The sequence below is a fragment of the Lissotriton helveticus genome, chromosome 6 (genome assembly GCF_964261635.1).
Source record: "Lissotriton helveticus chromosome 6, aLisHel1.1, whole genome shotgun sequence".
Taxonomy (NCBI): Eukaryota; Metazoa; Chordata; class Amphibia; order Caudata; family Salamandridae; genus Lissotriton; species Lissotriton helveticus.
In genome coordinates, this window is record NC_136067.1 from 202,181,962 (window position 1) to 202,203,035 (window position 21,074).

Sequence of the window (21,074 nt, forward strand, 5' to 3'; positions counted from 1 at the left end):
TGAGAAAGAAAAAAATGTGCCATATCATTTAAGATATGGCACATTTGTTCTCTCCCTGCACCAACTCACCCATTTTGACATAGAGCAAGGGTGTGTGTATTCTCTGAAGCATAGGTGTTGCACTGGAAGAAAACCCCTTCCAGCACAAAAACGATGCTTTAAGGCTTTTCTCAATTTGTATACCTGCTGTATAATTCAGCACACATGCAAAGTTGTAAAAACAAGGAGAAATTAAATCATTTCTCCGCATTACGCCTGCCTTGGTGAGGTCTGAGATTTTGGCACATATTCCTAGCTACCAATGTTTGTAGAAAGGGAATTGCATAAAAACCCACGGGTGTTTATACGGAAATGCCCATGTACCATCCATAGAACACCCATTTGATGCAAAATAACACAGCCCAATCCATAGCGTTACTTTGGGTTACAATGCAAAGCAAAGCCTGATTTGTTTTGGAAATAAAAACCCACTCTAACACTTTGAACTGAGTTTGTATCACAACGTGATGCAAACCAGGTGAAAAGAACTAGTAACCCTGCTCCAGAGTGTCAGTAACTATGACTGATATTAAGAGTGCATGAAAGTGAGTGACAGCATGAATAATAATGAGCATCAGGGGGTGTAAGATAGTGTGAGTGTTAATGAACGATTGAGTGTGAGTGAGAGTATAAGCATGAGTGAGTGAGTGCGAGTGAGAATGTAATGTGATGCTTGAAAGTTTGTAGCTGGCATACTGAAGGTAATTATTGTGTTACAGAGATACTCAGGGCAAAATAGTGGCACTTGCATACTTGCAGTAGTTCTTAGCATGACAAAGGCCTGTGGTAAAATACTGGCCCTGGCACCCTCTTGGCATAAAAGACTGCAAGGGTCACATACTGATACTACGTAATAGTGGAAATTCATGATATACAGGAAATCTGTGGAAAAATACTGGTATGCTTGAGGACCTTCTTGGCATGTTGATCCTAATGGCAGAATGCAGCCACTAGCACAATTGAAGTAATTCTTGGCATAAATGGGGCAGAGCTATCCTTGAAGCGAGATGGCCGCTTGCTAAGCGTGCTCCTCGCAAACGCCCGAAAATGCTGTAGAAACATCCTCCCAACACAGTCCAAAGTACCTACAACCACTTGAGGTGATGAAGGGAAGATAGCAAGACAACAATGTGCCAAATCTGACTCCAGAAGGCATCAGCAGGCATCAAACCGTTGATCGTGCGGTCCGCAGCCCTCGCTGAGAAAGTGAAAGTTACGTTGCGGGCCTCAGCAGACAGACGCGCCGAGACGCAAGCTACGCAGCGCGGCCAGTGGAGGAGACAGGGCCCACTGCGACTGGGGCATCGTGACCGGGAGCGGTGGTAATGTTGGCGGATGCTTACATTGAGGCCCGAACCTACCCGCATTAAACACAAAGTGAGACAACACGCCTGCGGGGGCTCCGCCATGCGCTGGTAACCTGTGAGTGATGCAGCGCCCGTTTGGCTTAGGCTCGCGCTCCGGGGCCTGGCCCATTAACCCTACGCTTCCCTCGCGAGTGTCAGAGAGGAAGAAGAGCCTCATTGAGCCGCGGGACAGCCCTCCAGTGTACGCACCTTTGAGCAATCCCGGACGCGGCAAACATCCGGGGAGTGGCGCCCTACAGGGAATGGGCAGCGGGCTGTGGAGTTGTGGGTAGAGTCAGCCTGCATGCGGACATGGCTTAAAGGCACTGAAAATACAGTGCAGCAGTGATACCAAAGGCACTGGGAACACAGGAGTGATAACGGGCCTTGTAGGGAAGTGGAGCCACAGGAGGCAAGGCACACCCGTTACATGCACACACAAAGCAGATAACTGTGCTAATCGGTGGGCCAGCTCGAATATACCATATCCTGTGCACCAGTGCCACAGTACATGTGGGGCCCTCCCTAGTGCCCAAGCATTGAGAGCTTGGCTGTGTGGTGTGACAATATGAAGATTCCAGGTCTGCACAGGTAGCGCTGGTACAGAACACACATCTGGGCAAATTGCTACATATCACTGCACAGAACGTCGGACGCGGGGATAGGAGGCGGGTCCAGATCTCCTGCCACCCTGGTCGCGGTCCCTGGCCAGCAAGTTCATAAAAGGAGGAGCCGGACACAGTGTCACCACGTTAAAATTCCAATGAAAGATACGTGCACCGCAACTGCACATGAGCCCACAGGTACAGTCGGAATAACACCAGCTCTGGGCGAGACGCATGGCATAGTCAATCTTACGCCGGGAAACCCTTTGTGGGTAGCTGTTGCGTGTTGTAAATGCAATAATAATAATAATAATAATAATACGCTGCGGGATGGAGAGGGGGGTCCTCACTTCAGGGCATCTGCGCTTGGAGGCACTGGAATTACCAAATACGTGGACTGGATAGCTTCTAATCTGCATCATGGGTAAACCAGACCGCACCCAACCCAAAATCACCTTTGAACAAACTAAGAAACAGCAAGATCTAAGCACAGATGAACAACCGACGGCGCAGATAGTGACATGAGCCACAGGCGGGGTGACGAACGACGACGTACAGTCCATGTTTACCACAATTCAAACCACACTTTCGAACATTGATGGGAGAATTGACTCCTTGACATATAGAGTGGATACTGGATAGGATGTCGGAACCGATTGACAAACACACGGAAAAACTGGACATGGCGGAGCGAAGACTATCCAAAGTTGAAGACGGCCAAGTGCAGATAGATGTGAAACAGTTAAGGATGGAGCAGCAATTGGCGGCCCTGACGGCGAAGACTGACGACTTAGAAGCTCAGTCCCGTAGAAGCAATATCCACTTAATGGGAATTTCGGAGACGACAAACACGGGTCCAATGGAACGCTACGTGGAGCAACTGCTCATCTCCATGCTGGGATGCGATACGTTCTCGGCGGTCTTTATTGTGGAGAGAGCTTAGAGGTCTCTGGCACCAAAACCAGCTGCTGGATCCAGGCCGAGGCCGATCATCTCCAAAATCCTTAATTACAGGGACAGAGATGCGGCGCTCTGCAAGGCCAGAGAACTGGGCAAGCTCACACATAAAGGTATGAACATATCCCTAGATCTGGATTTCACTTCATCGGTACAGGAAGCGTGGAAGAAATTTACAGCAGCAAAACAGAGACTGAGAGACTAGAATGTCCCATTCGCCATGCTGTACCCGGCCGGACTCAAAATCACCGCTGTGGGGTAATGTTATTTGTGAATGGTGAGAATGCCTCCACTAAGATGGGGATAGTGGAGTGGGAAGGGGTGGGGTAGGGATACAATCAGGAAAGTCTGACCAGTGGCAATGTAACAAACAGACAATGGGAGACACTTTCAAATATTGTAGACATATGCACGGGATAAATGGCGGAGAATAGGCAGATGGCTAATACCTTGGGACAAAGCAGACCGCTGTCACTCCTCACATGGAATGTTAGAGGGCTACACAACTCGCAGAAAATACGCAATATGATAGCATATCTGGACAGACATAAAATAGACGTAGCCTGCCTACAAGAGACACACCTGACCGAACAGAGAGAGACACAAATAGCGGCCAGATGGGCAGCTTACAGGATGACTTCATCCTATTCCGCCTATGCGAGGGGAGTTCTGCTCTGGGTGAAATCAAATCGATGAAAGATGATCAAGGGTGCTATGTTATAGTAAAGGGCTGCTTTGGGGGCACAGTGTTAATGGTTGTGAATGTGTATGGCCCGAATATTGACGACCCCTCCTACTGCGCAGAAATCTGGACGCAATGATGTGAATTCCAACCTGGCACTCTCCTGTGGGGCGGTGACTTCAACACCTGCTTAGACCCCACACTGGATAGATCAACTGGGATTTAATAGATACGGTAAACATTCGGCCAAAGTTTTGAGGGATAGGATGGAGCACTGGGACATAGTGGATAGAGGGTATGTGCTTCTCCTCAACACACCTCTCGTGGTCCAGACTGGACCATTGGCTGGTATCTCGGGATGCATGCACGTGGGCTACTGACACTGAACACTTACCTAAAATACTCTCGGACCATGCCCCGGTCCTTATTATACTACAAGTCCTGACACACACCCCAAGGCAATTCATGTGGAGATTGAGGCAAACAGCACTACAAGACCAGGTGTTTTGGGAAGAGCTTCGCCAAGCAAAATAGACTTTTTTTTAACTTAACTCTAGATCAGTGCAGAGCACAAGAACACTATGGGAGGCTTTCAAATTCACAATAAGAGGACATTGTATTAGTAAACACGCGGGTATGCTAAAGGACATATAGGGACAATTGGTTAGAATAGAAGCTGATGATCACCAGACTGGAATGCGAATTCGAAGACGCACATGACAACAAGCTATTGGCTGACATCAGAACACAGATTGATAAATATAATGAATATGCAGATGACGAGATAAAGTACATCTCGCGAAAATACACTGCGAGAAACTATGGGGAGGGAGGGAGTCCTGGCAGACCGTTGTCACACAAAATTAGGCCCTCTCACACTTCGACATACATCACAGAGATTCAGGATGAGCAGCACAAAACAGTTTATGACACTCCAGCTATATTGGAGTGGTTCACTAAATACTACACCAAACTGTACACTGCCCAGGCAAAGCCTTCCACATCAGAAATACGAGATTATCTAGAGGATGTGGCACTGGCATGGTTATCAGACACCAATCGTGAATACTTATGTCACCATATTACCAGAGATGAAATAATAAAAGCCATTAACTCCCTCCCTAACAATAAAGCACCCGGACTTGATGGCCTTCCGGGCAAGTTCTATAAAGTATACCGCGATCTGCTGATCCCACATTTTGCCGAAATGCTTGAAGAAGCTTACGAGGAAGGCACATTCCAGACTTCACTAAGTGAGGCACTCTTGATAGCACTTCCGAAACCAGGAAGACCCCACTGAGTGTGAGTCATACAGACCACTATCCCTAATAAAAATAGACGCTAAAATTTTTGCTAAAATAATACCGAACAGAATTCAACCGCTCCTATGCAACCTGGTACTGCCAGACCAGGCTGACTTCATGCCGTCACGGTCCACCACCCACAAGATTCATACAATTTTTGCACGCTACCACCAATTGCACACGGATATACCGGCGGCTGTGGCCCTTTTGGATGCTGCCAATGCATTCAATTCGGTGGAGTGGGATTTTAGGGTTGCCACTCTTCGCAAAATGGGGTTCCCAGAGCCTTTCCTGGAAAATATAGCACTACTATATGCCGCACCAAAGGCACGGGTTAGAATAACTGGTTTCACATCCAACCCCATAGAGGTAACGTGCGGTACCAGGCAGGGCTGCCCACTATCACCAGTGCTTTTCACACTACTTCTAGAACCACTGGCCAGTAAGATTCGCCAGAAACACTCTGACTCGGCCTTGCAGTTCGGCCTCCGCCCCATCGGAATAGCAATGGTCCTCTATAGCACACACCCAGATAGGAATCTAAACCCGCTTATTCAGGAATATGTTAGATATGAACAATATGCCGGCCTCTGGATTAACTGGGACAAATCAGTTGTAGTACCTTAATCTGCGGAGACAGTGGAGCCTCAACTAGAATACCCTTTACAATGGCGGACGGATCCAGTTAAATACTTACGGGTCTAGATACACCATGACCCAGAACTGGTCATTAGGGAGAACTATGGAAAGGCACTGGCGAGGTTAGAGGAACAGGTAAATAAATGGATAAAAATGCCTCTCACAATTGCGAACAGCATAGCAGTACAGAAAATTATCATATTGCCCAGGTTTCTGTACCTATTCTGGAACATACCGATATGGCTGAATGCAGCATTTGTTGCTAGACTGCGCTCTATTCTGCAGACACTAACATGGGCAGACAAACAGGCTAGAACTAGTTGGAAGGTCTAAACCCAACCGTACCACCAAGAAGGTTTTGGGGCGCCAGATTTCCACCTATGTTATCTTTGCGCACAAGCACAACATGCTCACTATTGGACAAAACCACATGCATACATACCACACATCGTGGTGGAAACGGACAGCGTGGCTTCTCTGCCACTGTTCCGTGCTCATAGCTGACCCGATAAGGCACACACCAGGGGACGAGATTCACACTGCCAAATGCACCTCAAGGGCATGGCATGCGCTGGCACACAGGGCACGCAAGCTGCCGGTGTATGCTCGGGCGCTGCCCACGGCGAGACACCCTAAGATCACTCTAACACAAGAAAAGAAAATGCACGCACTACTGATGGAAATGGGACTGACCTCTATAGGATAACTATACCCTTATAATACCTTCATTGCATGGACAGACCCCTCACTTTGTGCTCATCAACTCCCATTGAAGAAATTTGCATATATACATTTACGTACGGCGGTTCTGTCCTTATACACCACGTTCCCGGACGAACCCCCACAACTGCAAATGTTACAAATAATGTTAACGGCTCCCAACCGTAGGAACCTGGTAACACGTTTATATAACTCAGCCCAGGAGGAACAGGCTGAGAAACCTACTGCCGCACTGGGCAGATGGGAGGCAGCACTGGGTGATTCAATAGATGAACAAGACTGGCAATACAGCTGCACACAACTCTCCCTCCTCACGTCGAACTGGAACCTGCGCATCATCCACTTCAAATTCCTTCATCAACTATACTATACACCGGCTAAGTTACACAGACTAATAGGCCTAAGAGAGACAGACACCTTCCAGAGGTGCAGGGATCGAACGCCGATTTCTAACACACTTCACGGTCATGAACACAACTGCAGATATGCTGGGACGAAGTCACAACTACACTATCCAAAATGCTATCGGAGCAGATCCCCAACACCCCTTTGGTGTGCATACAGGGCGTCAGGAGACTCAAACATGCTAGACGCAGGACATTTTTAGTGGTAGCATTTCTGCTTGCGAAAAGGTGCATAGCGATGAGGTGGGGGAGCAAGAGACCCCCCAGACTTAAAGACTGGATCACGGTCATGACCTATTGTAAAACTACGCTGGAGATTTATGCAGAGGACATTCCCCAAGCTTCGCGGCCCAAAGACTTCTGGGAGCCGCTTGTCCATTACCTACAGGCAGCGCAGGAATCCGACTCACGATCTGATTCACGAAGTAACCAGCACTTAAGATAACAGGACTGGGATACTACACATATGACGTATGCTGGGAAATACGGTGGGGCGGGTTGGCTGTTGGGAGGTGTAGACTCATATAAGATGGGCTATCGCTGTAGTTGCAGGTACTGCAAACAGAGAAAATTGATATGTGTATGTTGAGACTGTAACACCAAATACTATGTGCTCCTGAATATTGTAAATTGTAATATTTGTGTGCTATGTAGCTGCTTGTTGGTTGAAAAATAACATAATAAAATAATAATAAAAAAAAACTATTCTTGGCATAAAGGTTTTGCAACCTGACATATGGAAAGCAGCAATCATGACAGAATGCTGGCCCTGAGGAAATTGTTGAAATAAGGATCACCTATACATTATGGATGGCATCAATTTCAAATTTCAGGCACTGACATAGTTTATGTCAGGTTTTAAATAAGGGGGCGCCCATGGAATATTGGGGAACCCATGACAAAATGCAACCCCCAGCAAAGATTTTTGGCATATGGGGGAACCCACACCACAATTTGAAAAACATGAGGTAAACTCCTGGGCAACGTCATATTTTACTGGCTTGGCATACAATGAGGGGATATGAACATTGTATCTGCACTCTTTCCACATCAATCACATTTTAGCACATTTATGTGGGAACCGGGCTTTAAAATACACACATTCACCTCATTCCTTTTATTGCTTTGGGAAATTACACCTCCTAGGAGAGGTATGGCATACTTGCTTTGCATTCTCACCACAATTTGGGGCACGAATTATGCCCCAGAACTTTTAAAGAGCCAGAACTATAAGATAGGTGGTATCTAAAATAGATATTTATTTGTGTTATGCTATTATACTAATCAGGCAGTTATTATGGGATTTCAGCAAAGTCAATTGTTTTGATGTTAGGGTTATGCGACATGCGTTCCTAGAAAAAAATTGGGGCAAGTGTCAAATTATGTCACTTTGTGAGATGTCATTAGGTCAAAGGGTAGGTGATGTCACTACTGCTAACCTTGGCATTTTGGTGAATCAACTCATGAAGCTTCCCTGATATAAAGGCAAGTTACAGGACTAGGTGGTGGCACTCACAGATCAGGTGCAGCGGCAGCACCTTATGTCCAATGTGTGGGAAATATGCCATCTTTGAATTACTCAACATATTTTGTTTACTTTAAATAAAGAAACAAACTTTCCACATAGACTCATCTACATAAAGGGTTACCTGATATGTGCAAACATTTTTTAATGTATAGCACTACAATGCTCACGTAAAGATAGTTACATAATTTAACCTCATCATGCTAACATTTTACTAAATGTATCAATAAATATGTTGCCTTTTCTAAATGTTCTATGTGTTGCGTCACACATGGTAATAAAAACATTTAGCGCACTGTGCTACTAAAAAAATTAAGTTATCAGGTCTCACTCCACATATGGTGCCTCCTAGTTCATTAAATAATTTTTTTTGGGCAAAGTTAAAACAACGGGGCCAAATACATGTGCAGATATAATTTATGTTGTCAACACTCTGCATGTTCCACTTCCCCTCTTCACACTTGACTTCTTATCCTAACTGCTTGCAGTGTTGTATACTTTGGCTCGTGGACCAGAAAGTGTTGACTAGTTTCTGGAAGCCCTCCAACAATTCATTGTCATTGCAAAAGTGCCCCATCCAAGCCTGGGGAAAGAGGCATTTCTAACAGTGAAAGGAGCAGGCCCATTCCATGATATAACCTGGGGCAAGAAAGCTATGCAGCCTCTGAAATTGTAAATTAGTTTATCTACACAGTACATTATTCTAAATATTTAAACGTGTGTGGTTTAGTACCATAAATAAGTCAGAAAATGTTTGCAGATTCTGCTGGATGTTTTGTGCTACAACATGGTGGGATACACTATTGGCCAATTTACGAGTGGGCTGGTATATTCCGACCCCCGCGTAAACCCCTGTTCAAGCACAGGTCGGAATTTTGTGATTGGCTGTATTTAACGCATCCGATAATGATCAGATGTTGTAAATACCTCATCTGTCGTTAAATTTGAACAGGAGAAAGTTGCCGAACTTTATAGTATTTACCGTACTATGCAGATTTTGGTGTGTTAAACATCAAAATCCACATGGTATTCCCCACAAACTCGTGATAGGTACTATTTTTTGCACACAATAAATAACATACCTATTGTTATTTAACATGTGCGATGAATAATACCTAAACTCATAATCAGGGCCTATATGTAGTAGAATTCCAGGATCAGAACCGAATAAAGAGCTGCTGGAAAACCTCAAGGGCGTAGAGTCCCTACTAAGCTCTACCTATCTTTAAATATGTCGGCAAGTTGGAGGCAGACTCTTGGCTAGGAGTTTGGAAACGGTGATTTAAAATAGCTCTCATCATCTCTCTAAATTGATGTTATAGTAAAAAGAACGGATTTTCAATAAAAAAATCTTCAGAAGCCTCCAGCATGTCTCTAAAATTATCAGATGTTTATATCACATCACCCCTTTTTATAGCCACCAGATTCCTAGAGGGCAGCCTACCTTACAATCATTGATCAAATCTGCGGATTTGGAGCAGAAGGGGAAGTTCAGACAAAATTCCAGACTGGTCTGATGTTCTCCCGCTGCCCAGTCTGGTAGTTAAAGTACAGCAAAGCAGTGTTCACATGCAGGAAGAGCACCAGAGGGCAGGTGACTATATTTTCACTCAAATCTTACATGACCACTGTGTGTTTTTGAGGCTGCATTGAAGCTAGGAAGGCACTGGCAAAAGTGACCATATTGCAAGCACTCAGGGAAGGAAACCACTCAGCTTGAACCCTGATGTCAGTTCAGCACAGTCCCTAGGTGACTGTATCCACCTATCATTCGTTAATACATCAGTGGCTGCATTACCCATGCGACGCACTTTCCTTCATTGCATTGGGTGCACCTTTAAAAAGGTGAACCCGGTGCAATGAAGGAAAATGCGCCGCATTATGGGAATAAGCTGCCCTCAGGGTGAAATACGGAACGGCTGCTTTGCAGCTGCTCGGTGTTTCACACTGTAGACGGGAACCCAACTGCACTTTTAAAGGGGTATAGGGACCTCTTGCAGACGGGTGCAGTCAGTGACTGCACCCGCCTGCAAGGGAATGTCTGGGGGTCCATGGGACCCCCTCTACCTCCTGCGGAGGGCTGCTCTCAGGAGGCACACTGACAGTGCACCACATTTTAGGTGGTGCACTGTCAGTGCGCATCCTGAGTGCTTCTTTGCCTTTGCACCCACATCGGAATATGGCACAGAGGCAAAGTGATTCCCTCATTTGAGTGGAGCACACCCCATGCAAATAAGAGTTGCCCCCTTGACGACAGTGCTGTAGTTTTATGTGCGCAAGTGCTATTGGTATTACAGAGGCGGCTGCACAAGCATATGCAGCCCCTTCTGTAATACCAAAGTGCCCCAGGGGCATGCAAAGTGGGCACAGACACCCAATCTGCACCCGGGTACTTTATGTAATACTGTCCCTGCTGGCTAGCCAATAAGAGGAGAACGTGGGATCTGGAAGGGACTGAGATCAAAACAGGCACTGATGCATTTACACATCCATGCCATTAGCCAACATTTCTGCTAGACCTCCTTAGGAGCCACATGGAGGCCTAGTACAATGAGACTGCTGACTACTTAGACTGTCAGCTCTCTTAGGCTGCAGCCCTTTGCCACCTATACTGGAGGGCAATGCAGATCTTCATTTAAAGATTTGCCAGCTGTTGGACTGGGAACCTGGATCATTGCTACTTGTGAGATATAGGGGTGGCTGGTATCCTTTGAAGGTGCTGGGGTGAGCAAAGTGCCCCACTGCTTCCCAAACAACAAAATTAAAGACTCCCTCCCTCCAAAAGCCCAAACTCATGCAACCCTCCCCAAAAGCCCAAATGAAAACAACCCCTCCTTCCAAAAGCATAACATAAAGCATAAACAATAACTAAACTACACGCATAACACATTTATTATAAATTAAATTAAATTGAAGGCTACCTACCCACGGGCTGCGCATACTGTGTGTTCTTCTGTAGTGTGTTGTGGCACAAAGAGCTCCCCTAACCAATCAAGACACTGCTCTCATGCTGTTAACCAGCATGAGAGAATCACCAAGATTGGATGGAGCAGGTTGGCTGAATGCTCATCCAGGCCCTGGAGGCCTCTTTTGTTCTCTACCCACCAGTCTAAGACAGCTGGGTGGAGAGCTTCAAAGTGCACATGTTACTTTGACCAGCACAAGACAGCTGGCCAAAGTGACATGCGCACTTTTGAGTAGCCAGCTGTTAGAAATGGGATTTCTCCTTGGCTAGGGGATTCCCCTAAGCCAGACAGAAGCCACCACTATAGTCAGGGCAAGGGAGTTACTAGGTTTACCCTAGAGAGAATACATGCACTTTAGCACTGATCAGCAGTGATAAAGTGCCCAGAGTCATAAAACCACCAACAACAGGTCAGGAAAATACAGGAGGAAGGCCAAAAGTTCTGGGATGACCCTGCAAAAAGGGCTAAGTCTAACACAACCCCCTTCCAGCCTAAAGCCAGGGTAGACCAATTAAAAGCTTGAAGGGCTTCCCTGCTTGGGGAGATAGAACATGGACGCTGTCCCGCAACTGCAGGAGCACACTGCAGTTCTACTCCAATCTGAACCCATGTGGATCCCTCTGTAAAAGCTCCCAGGACCAACTAAGCTACCCCACTGGGACTCCTTAGCTCTCTTTGGCCAGGTCCAAGCCCTAGGCCATCCAGATGTCTCTGGTCCTTGCTGTCTCACAGAGTGGCGGGCGGTAGCTCCAGGCACATAGTATTGATTCTCCTCTCTACCTCTCATCATTGCAGTCCTATTCTGCCACTGATCCCTTCACCCAGGGTCTGCACCCTCAGGCTGACCAGGGGTCACAGGTGAGGCTCTCCTCCCCCTACCCCTCCTTCTGGGGTTCCTCACTATTCTCCTAGGAGATGCACCCTCAGAAGATAAAACTGTCAGGGCGCTAGAATCGGTATGCAACGTTTACAACAACATTTTTACAATGCACTACCATTACAACGCAGGTATTACCACGCATACCATTACAACGCATTGCGCTGGGGGGCGCTCTAGGATAGGGAATAAGTTTAATTTTCTATCCAACACCTTCCCTAGTGTCCACGGGGACTGGAGTTGGAATAGAAAATTATACTTACCACTATCCAGCACCTCTAAGCGCTATGCGCTGTAATGGTATGCGTGGTAAAAACCGCATTGTAAAGGTATGCGTGGTAAAAGTATGCGTTGTAACGTCATACATCCGCTAGAATCAGCCCTCCCACACAATTCTCCCACCAGTTCAGGACCTTGATCCTGCAACTGGTCTCCCAACCCAAGTACCAAACCCTCAGGTTGAACCGGGGCCAGAGTCGAAGGCACGCTCCCCCTGCACCCACTTCCAGAGTTCTGTACCCTCCCACCTGGAGTGTTACCCCAAGGAGACAAAATGGTAGGGAACTGCTACCAGATGTCCTTCCCTCTTGGTCAGAAATTACCTCCTGAACCTAGACTCCCAACCCAGGGACTATACCCTGGAGCTAACCATTTGCCCAGCAAACCAGGACTTCCTGGGAGCACGTATGCCCCCCCAAGGGTAACACATTCCTCATGACAGTCTGCCTGGTGCTGATCTCCTGACCCCTGCCCATCTGAGAGTGTGCGAAGAACCCCCAAAACGGAAGTGATCTCACAATGTTCATTCCCAGAAGGCTCAACCCTTAGGGCTGGCCCCTGACACACTGGTTCTCCCACTGGGGACTGCATCCCTCTTTCACCCCTCCATCTGGACTTCTGCAACCTCCACTCAATAGTGGCACTGCCAGACACCAGAACTGGTGGAATGCTGCTTACAGATGCTCCAGGTTCTCCTGACACTAGGAGATCCCCCTCTATGGATGGCCTTCCAGTACAGCCTAGGCTCCCCACCTGGTTTTCCCCTAGGGAACCCTTCAGGCACTGGGACTGGGTTTTGGGCACCTTGAGATGCATCCTATTCTCACTCCTTCTCTGCGTAGACAGGACGTGAGTCCCTCCACCCCTTCCACCCATCAGCCACCCTTCCAGTGCATCACAACATTCATCCACAAACTCCCCCCTACTGCCACTGAACCTCAACCTATACCCTTCTTGTGTGACACCCTGTTCCTGGGATAGAAACTAACCTCCTCCTTTTTAGGAAATCTTTGAAGACGCTCCTATTCAGAGATGCCTTTGGATCTCTGTGAGTTAGGCCGACAGTCTGTTTCCCTGTTAACCTATCTTTCTTGTTGCTGTATCTGTCAGAAGCGCCTTGAGACCTGACGGTGATTTGGCGCGATATAAAACCCAGATAACGATAACGATAACTAGGTATCATTCTCTGGGATCTGGGAGTGGAACTTCCTACACTGGACTCTACATTGCTGCCACTACTGGACTACACCCTCACTAGTGAATCCAGACCACTGAATCTACACTTAGGGGACAACCTATCCTCAAGAGCTAGCTTTTCTCTGGCAAAGGCCCTCTCGGCCTTCGCCATCCTCTCCAGAACTAAGGCTCTCTCTACATCAGCTTTTCTCTCTTCAAGCACCAGGTCCTTGAGACTTAACTCCTGAGCCAACAAGGCCTTTTCCTCCACTAAGGCTCTCCGGGCCTCTCTTTGCTCCACATCCAGCTGTGCTAGCCCCTTGGCATCCTCTAATTTGAGCTTCTTTTACTCCAGCTGGTGCTCCTTTTCCTTCTGCCTGTTCAGGAACTCCTCTGGGGACCACAAAAGGGGTGGGGCGCTAGCCCTGGCACTAGACCCATCAAGGGACTCCCTCTCCACGGGGTCCTCACTACCTACTGTCATCCCTGCCTTGGCGTTTCCTTCCTCCTGTGCAGACTCTTCAGGACCACCCTCTTGTTGTGCGGACTGTGAACCCTTCCACTCAGAGTAGTCAAGTCTCCATTCATCCTCTTGCCATTGGATCAGGATTTTCTGTAGGCTTAGATACAATAAAGGCAGATTCCATTTTAGCAAGGCACTAAGACACAAGAGACTTAGGTTTAGGAGCTGCAACAGTACACAATAAAAAGACTTTTGTGAGAAGATCAGGAGAAATCCCAAAACACGTGATTGGTCTAAATGTAGAGTTTGCAGTGCAACCATGCATCCCTGTGGTACTGCACAAGCGCAAGTTGTATCCTCACCTCTTACAACCAATGTTAGAAATGGGATTTCTGGTTGGCTAGGGCATGCGCCTAAGCCAGGCAGAAACCACCACTCTAGTCAGGGCAAGGGAGTTACCAAGTTTTCCATAGAGAGCACATGCACTTTAGCACTGATAAGCAGTGATAAAGTGCCCAACGTCCTAAAACCTCTGACGACAGGTCAGCAAAAAAACAGGTCAAAACGTTCTGGGATAACCCTGCAAAAGCCACTGCTCCAGTTCTCTATGCTGCCTGTCGGCAGCAGAGGACACGTCATGTATTTTTTGTGGCTCTGGGGAAGGCTGATGGCTGTGGCACACCTTGGTGAAAAATAAAATGACAATGAAATATTTTCATTGCCATTTTATTTTTAACACTTAGCTTGCTCAAAGTGGGCGGGTGCTGATCCTCCCCCGCCCTCATGAAGAAACCAGTGCTGCTGCGATACATATGCAGGGTTCAGGGGTTAATAGATAGAAATATCTGTGTGGAGATGTGTAAATGTTTAATGTGTGTGTATGCGTGGCTGCTAGGGGAAAATTATAAGAGGGGAACTGTATGGTGGCTCGGTGTTGTGCCTGACATGTAGCTATGGCATAAAGTGGGCATTTACTTTTCCCAAGCATAATAGTGGCCTCCTTGATCTTTTGTAAGTATTTATGAAAACATTTTAAGCATGCCTGGCTTAATCATTGTCATACTTGGCATTCTTTGTAATTTTCCCTGGCATAATACCGGTATAGCTTGACATCCATGTAGTGATCATTCCATGCAACATGTCTATACCCCGTTTGATTTTAGCCATCCATTTTATATTTTGGACATTGGTGGCATAATAACTATCCCTGGCATACTTGCAGCTAACCATGACTTATTGAGGGCATTACTAACAACATTATGACTGCCCCTGGACAAATAGAAGCCCATCCATGACATATAATATGAGAGATTGTTACCTTTCTGGCTATTGCTGGCATAATGGTGCCCCAAAGGAAAATGATAAATGCCAACAATTCTCAAAAATGTCTTACTCTTAAAAGAAATTCAGGGAAATGAACAGCAAAATAATAACTGAAAAATCCTTAAAAAAGTGTAATTAACTGTTATTGCCATGTGTTGATGAAAGTAAGACTGCTTACAACTGTTAGTTTCCCACCGTGTACCATGCATAGAAAGCTAAAGGTGAAGGCAAGGGTGCAAAATGAATGGAAGGGCATTTCATTGTTGGTAATGCCTGAAAGCATGCATTAACATCCCTACACCAAATTTAACATGGTACAGGCAACAGTGATAGCACAAACTGTCATTGTTTAATGTCTCTCCCATAAAAACACTTGGGTGTTTCAGCAAAAATAATTGACTGAGCCAATCATGCCATTTTAACATTTAAGTGCTATTGCGATCCACATTAAGAGTGGTTACTGTTGTTACTTGATTACCCTAGAATAATGGATCAGCGCTGAAGGCAGGGAAGCATCATTATGTCAATTAGCCGTTTTTAATTCTGAAAGCATGCAGACAGCAAGGCTATGGCATCCTTCACTTGCATCATAAGTGCCCACAACATTGACTGTGTTTCCTACACCAATGACACACAGCTCATCCTCTCTCTCACCAATGAGAATAACACCACCAGGACTAACTTCACCTCCTGCATGACCAATGTGGCCAACTGGATGATGGAGAACTGCCTAAAGCTCAACATAGACAAGACGGAGAACCTGATCTTCAGAAACAAGAGCTCCTCATAGGGCTTCTCCTCATGGCCAGTGGAACTGGGACCCACACTCTCACCCACTGACCATGCCAGAAACCTTGGTATCATCCTGGATGACAAACTCATGATGGCTAAACAGCTAAATGCAGTGACCTAATACTGCTTCCTCAGACTCCGAATGCTCTGGAAAATGTTCAAATGGTTCTCCACGTACACAAGACAAACTGTCACCCATACCCTCATAACCAGCAAATTAGATTACAGGTCCGGACTCTACGCCTGCATCTCCAATATTCTCTATAAAAGACTCCAGACCATCCAAAACACCAGTGTCAGGATCATCCAAGAGGTTCCCAGAAGCACCCACGTCACTCTCTACCTCATTGAACTACACTGGCTAACTATCCAGAAACTATGCTATGCTTGGCCTTACTCATTGTCGAATGTGGCCCTTGCATTCACAGAAGCTAGTCAGGAGGGTGCTCCATCTCCTACATTGCCGCAAAGACCTGACATTAATTCCCTTAACACATCAGTGTCACCTCTTCACTACTCACCTACCACAAGAACCTAAAGACCTGGCTGTTCAACTAGGAGCTCCCACAAAACTACATTCCTGCTCCAGCATCTGGATACCCTCAGGGGTGATAAGTTGTGCCTTACAAATCGACATAACATAACCCCTTCCCTTCACTAATTAACTTTACGTTTCTGCTACTGAAACTAGAATACAGGCAAAAAAAACTGTAGCTATTGCTTTCAATCTACACATTCTGACAGACTGCAAATTCTAGCACTCCTTACAGGGTGCTGCTTAAGATCCGTTGTGATTTTTTTGTAGCACTTTCTGACACAATTTTGTCATTTAATGGTGATGTAAAATAACAGATGTCAAGCCAAATTCACGAACTCTATATACATCACAGACAGGAGACCAGAGCAGAGAAGTATATTTAATAATCACAGATATAATTTTTCTTTTTCTTTTTTGTCAGGCTAATTTTGCAAATTAGCCTGACACGGATTGGTATTCGTAACGACATGAGATCATCCGATATACAGCTGGAGCAGAGCAGGAAATGTAACCCTCTAGAAAACAGGAACAACAACAGGAAATGCGTGTCTTTTTCATGTAAAACTGATCTAATTCTCTTAAAAAGTTCAGGTTCAGTTTAAGATACAGCTGTGCTTGTCACAGCCAGTGGGGATATGAACTTCCGTGTTGAACTCGTTCATTCACCCTTTGTTTGTTTTCACCCTGTGATCATCTTTGAACCCTGTCTGACACTGCACTGTGCTCTTACCATATGTGTGTGTTTCTGTAACAATGCTTGGCTTATCTCAGCAGCACAGAAATTCACTAATTTACCGAATCCAGTGGTAATATTCACATATTCCTCCCTTGACCACACAATGAAGAACCCGGCCGGGTCCTCACGTGAGACCCTTTATTCTATTCCTTTTACCACAATCGGGTCACGCCACTCACATTAAGCCACGCCATACGACATCAGGTAATTGCCTTTAATCATGGCCCTTCGCTAGTTTCTCACATATGTGCTGTTAACCTGGGCCTAATGCTATCCTTATCCTCTATAGATGTCCCCATATAAACAGTCCTGAGGAGACCCCCATACATAGTGGGTCGAAATGTCATCGACAACCTTACAGAACAGACCAGCATACAGCCAGTGTCAATATACACCCAGGCTGTTGATAAATGTACAAATTGAATGGTTGATTCTTGTTTTTATGGAAATCCCTTGTAAATTGTACACTGTATATAGTCACACTTGTTTTGGTTCCATGCTTCAATTGGGGACACAACGCACAAAGTGTAGCGCTTTTTGAATTTAAGAAAGTGTCATACTGTCTAACCGTGTATTTATAAAAATGTCAAAGATCAAACTGTGTAGAGTGTCCATTCTGCCCTCTGATGTTAATAGGGTTTTTACAAAACCTACTGCCATTGTGCATACTTACTACCAAAATTGTTTGTCTATTAGCCACCAGAACTATTGTTTTCAGGAACATAACAGGCTCTACCACAGCTCCTGAACCCATTTTCAGTGACTTCAAGACTCACAAGAGGCGCCTATCAGGTCTTGCGCCCTTGGTGTGACTCTTGAGGTCTTAAATTCAAGCTTTTGACCACTTCACAACCAGTATACCAAATACCCAGGGCCTGTATTTCAAATTCTACTAGTAGGGCTGCATCACTGTTTTTGTCACCCACAGATGTAGCCTTTCAAACCTTTCTCAGGCCTGCTACTGCAGTGTCTATGTGTGCAGTTTACTGCCACTGCGACTTGGAATGCTCAACTACTTGCCAAGCCTTAAACTCTCCTTTTTTATATATAAATCACCCCTAAGGTAGGTTGTAAATTAACCTAAAGGCAGGGTGCTATATAAGGAAAAGGTAGGACATGTACCTTTATGTGTGGCATGTCCTGGTAGTGACAAACAGCCTATTTTGTTTTTCACTATTGTGAGGCCTACCCTTCTCGCAGGCTAGCATTAAGAATTCCTTAGTATACTTTTAAGATGCAATTCCTAATCAGAAAGGAGTAACATTTTCATGTTTGATACGTTTTGAATGATAATGATAAATCATCCTTACTAGTGAAGCTAGATTTAGCATTACTGTTTTAGAAATGTCCCTTTTAGAAACAGGCTGTGTGCTGCGGCAACAAATGGTGGATGGAATGCTGAATGAATCAAGCATTCAACCCCAGTCAAGAGATATGGGTTAAACCTATAATTATTTTGCTCACTATGCCAGCCCCAATTGTACCCAGCCATATGCAAATCAGTCTTAACCCTGCTTCTCATGGGAACAGTTCAGCCTAAACTGCCGGGTCCTCCCTGGACCGTAAACAAGTATCTTGGGACCAGTTTCGGCATAACACCCCTCATCAGCCAGACTACCTTGAAACCAATGGCACAGTGAGAAAGGGTTCCACGTCTGGGCATACCCATCCCACTTAGGGTGAAAAGTGCTGTGGCAACAAATGATGGATGGAATGCTGAATGAATCAAACATTCACTCCAAGTCAAGCGATCTGGGTTAAATCCATTGTTCTTTTGCTCACTATGACACCACAGTTTGGACCCAGCCATATGCAAATCAGTTTTAACCCAGCTCCTAATGGGAACAGTTCAGCCCAAACTACCAAGCCAGGTCATCACTGGACCAGAAACAAGCATCCAATCATCACCACTTGCACCATATCATCAAACAAAAAAACAGCTCCACTGTAATCAGGTGTTGCAGCACAGTTGGGTGACATTCGGCTGCCCAACTGGGAACCCAATGATGAAGCATGACACCAACTAGGTTGGTGTGTGAGGGTTTTTTTAAACAATTTCTGTTGTGTCAGACACTACATGGTAAACTAGTCACTCTGTAGTGGCCCGTCTCTGTTGATCATTTGATTACTAGATTGGGACAAGGACGGCCCGCCACTCTCCTAACTGGCTTGTTTGTTTTTTGAAGTAATTCACTACTCATCAGCCTAGTCAGCTTGAATCCAGTGGCAAGGGATCCACATCTGGGCATACCCATCCCACTTAGGGCAAAATTACAAAAAACACTTCCTACAAATCTCCTGGTGCTGCTGGGATCTGCCGACTGTGAGTCCTACCCTTGCCTGAGGGCCCCCTTCCAGATCGGGGCCTAAGAGGTGGGTTTTGCAGCTGTTTTATTAAAAAACCAAAACATTTCATCGACTGCACGAAATATTCCACTGCATCGTTTTTCAGAGCTTTCCCTGCCCGATGACAGCAGATCCACTGCCTGCGCAACTCGATGAAGTACTCTGCACTGTTCAGTGATGGCGTATTGCCTTTACTTCAGCGAAGCTTGACGATGATGCAGCGATCTGATTGCATGGCAAAGATTGCCACATTGAGCCTTCATTGTCAGCTTTGTGCTCCATCCAAGGTACTTTCTCAGTGTGCCTTGCGTGTGTCCTGTAACAGACCTGCCTTCCATCGTGGTCAGTCTGAAGTTTTAATTTGCACCAGTTCCTTGTGACCGCAAGTAACCTCTTGACCACTAGTGACTTGTAAGCACTATTTTTGATTTAGTCTTTAAAAATTCATATGTTCACTTCTACTTATTGGACTTTTGTATCATTTTGCTCAGATAAATGTTCCCTATTTTTGAAAACCTGTGTGAAGTCTTTTTGTGGGATATTCATTGTGTTACTGTGGGTGTATGTGTGTGTTACACAAATACTTTACACATTGTCTTTGTAGATAAGTCTAATTGCTCTGTGCCAAGCAACCAGAGGGTGAGCACTGGCTCTCCTATTTTGCATCTAGCATACCCTCACTATAGTGGGAGCCCCTCCATGTATTTTAAAGGGCGGAGCCCTCATGTTTCGTTACACCACCGACTACCTGTAGTTTGGAAAGAAGGGCTTCATTAGCTGCAACCATCAGGCCATTGCCATATTCAATTTAGCTCATGGTCAAGGCTTGAAAAAGAGATTTCCTGGAACTTAAAGGGAGCCACTGGAACTCTTTCTTGAGCAGGGTAATAGTAGAAAAACAAGTGCCACCGATAGAGGATACGTTATCTTTCATGGAGAGGGTCTCATCAAGCATAATGCTGCGTTTTTACCTAGGACAAGGGCCAGGACCAATTTGGATGGCCATCAGTCTGTGGGCCATAGAGCCTTTGCCTCCCCAAACAACAAAATCTCATTTTTATCACCATTCAGCTGTAGGCAATTGTATGTCATCCAGGCAGCTATTCTCCTCATGCAGTTGGTAAATCTCAATTGGTCCTTGCTACGATCTTGCCCAAACGAGAAAACTAATAGGGTGTCACCTGAAGAGGCTAAAATCTCAAAGCCACACAATTTGACAATCAACGGAAGGGAGGTCAAGTAGATGTTTAATAAAGTGCAACTCAGGGAAGAACCCTGGTGAACCCCCTTGATGTCAAGCATAGTGCAAGACTTGAAAAAGTATAGGGCAATCATTTCAATAAGTCAATGAGGCAAT

The 21,074-nt window shown here is 45.7% G+C and overlaps 1 protein-coding gene across 1 annotated transcript in view; it reads left to right on the top strand.

Annotated features, from left to right (window-relative positions):
* Positions 1-21,074, top strand: part of RHAG (Rh associated glycoprotein) — a 260,401-nt gene that overhangs the window by 57,131 nt on the left and 182,196 nt on the right. The window lies entirely within an intron of this gene.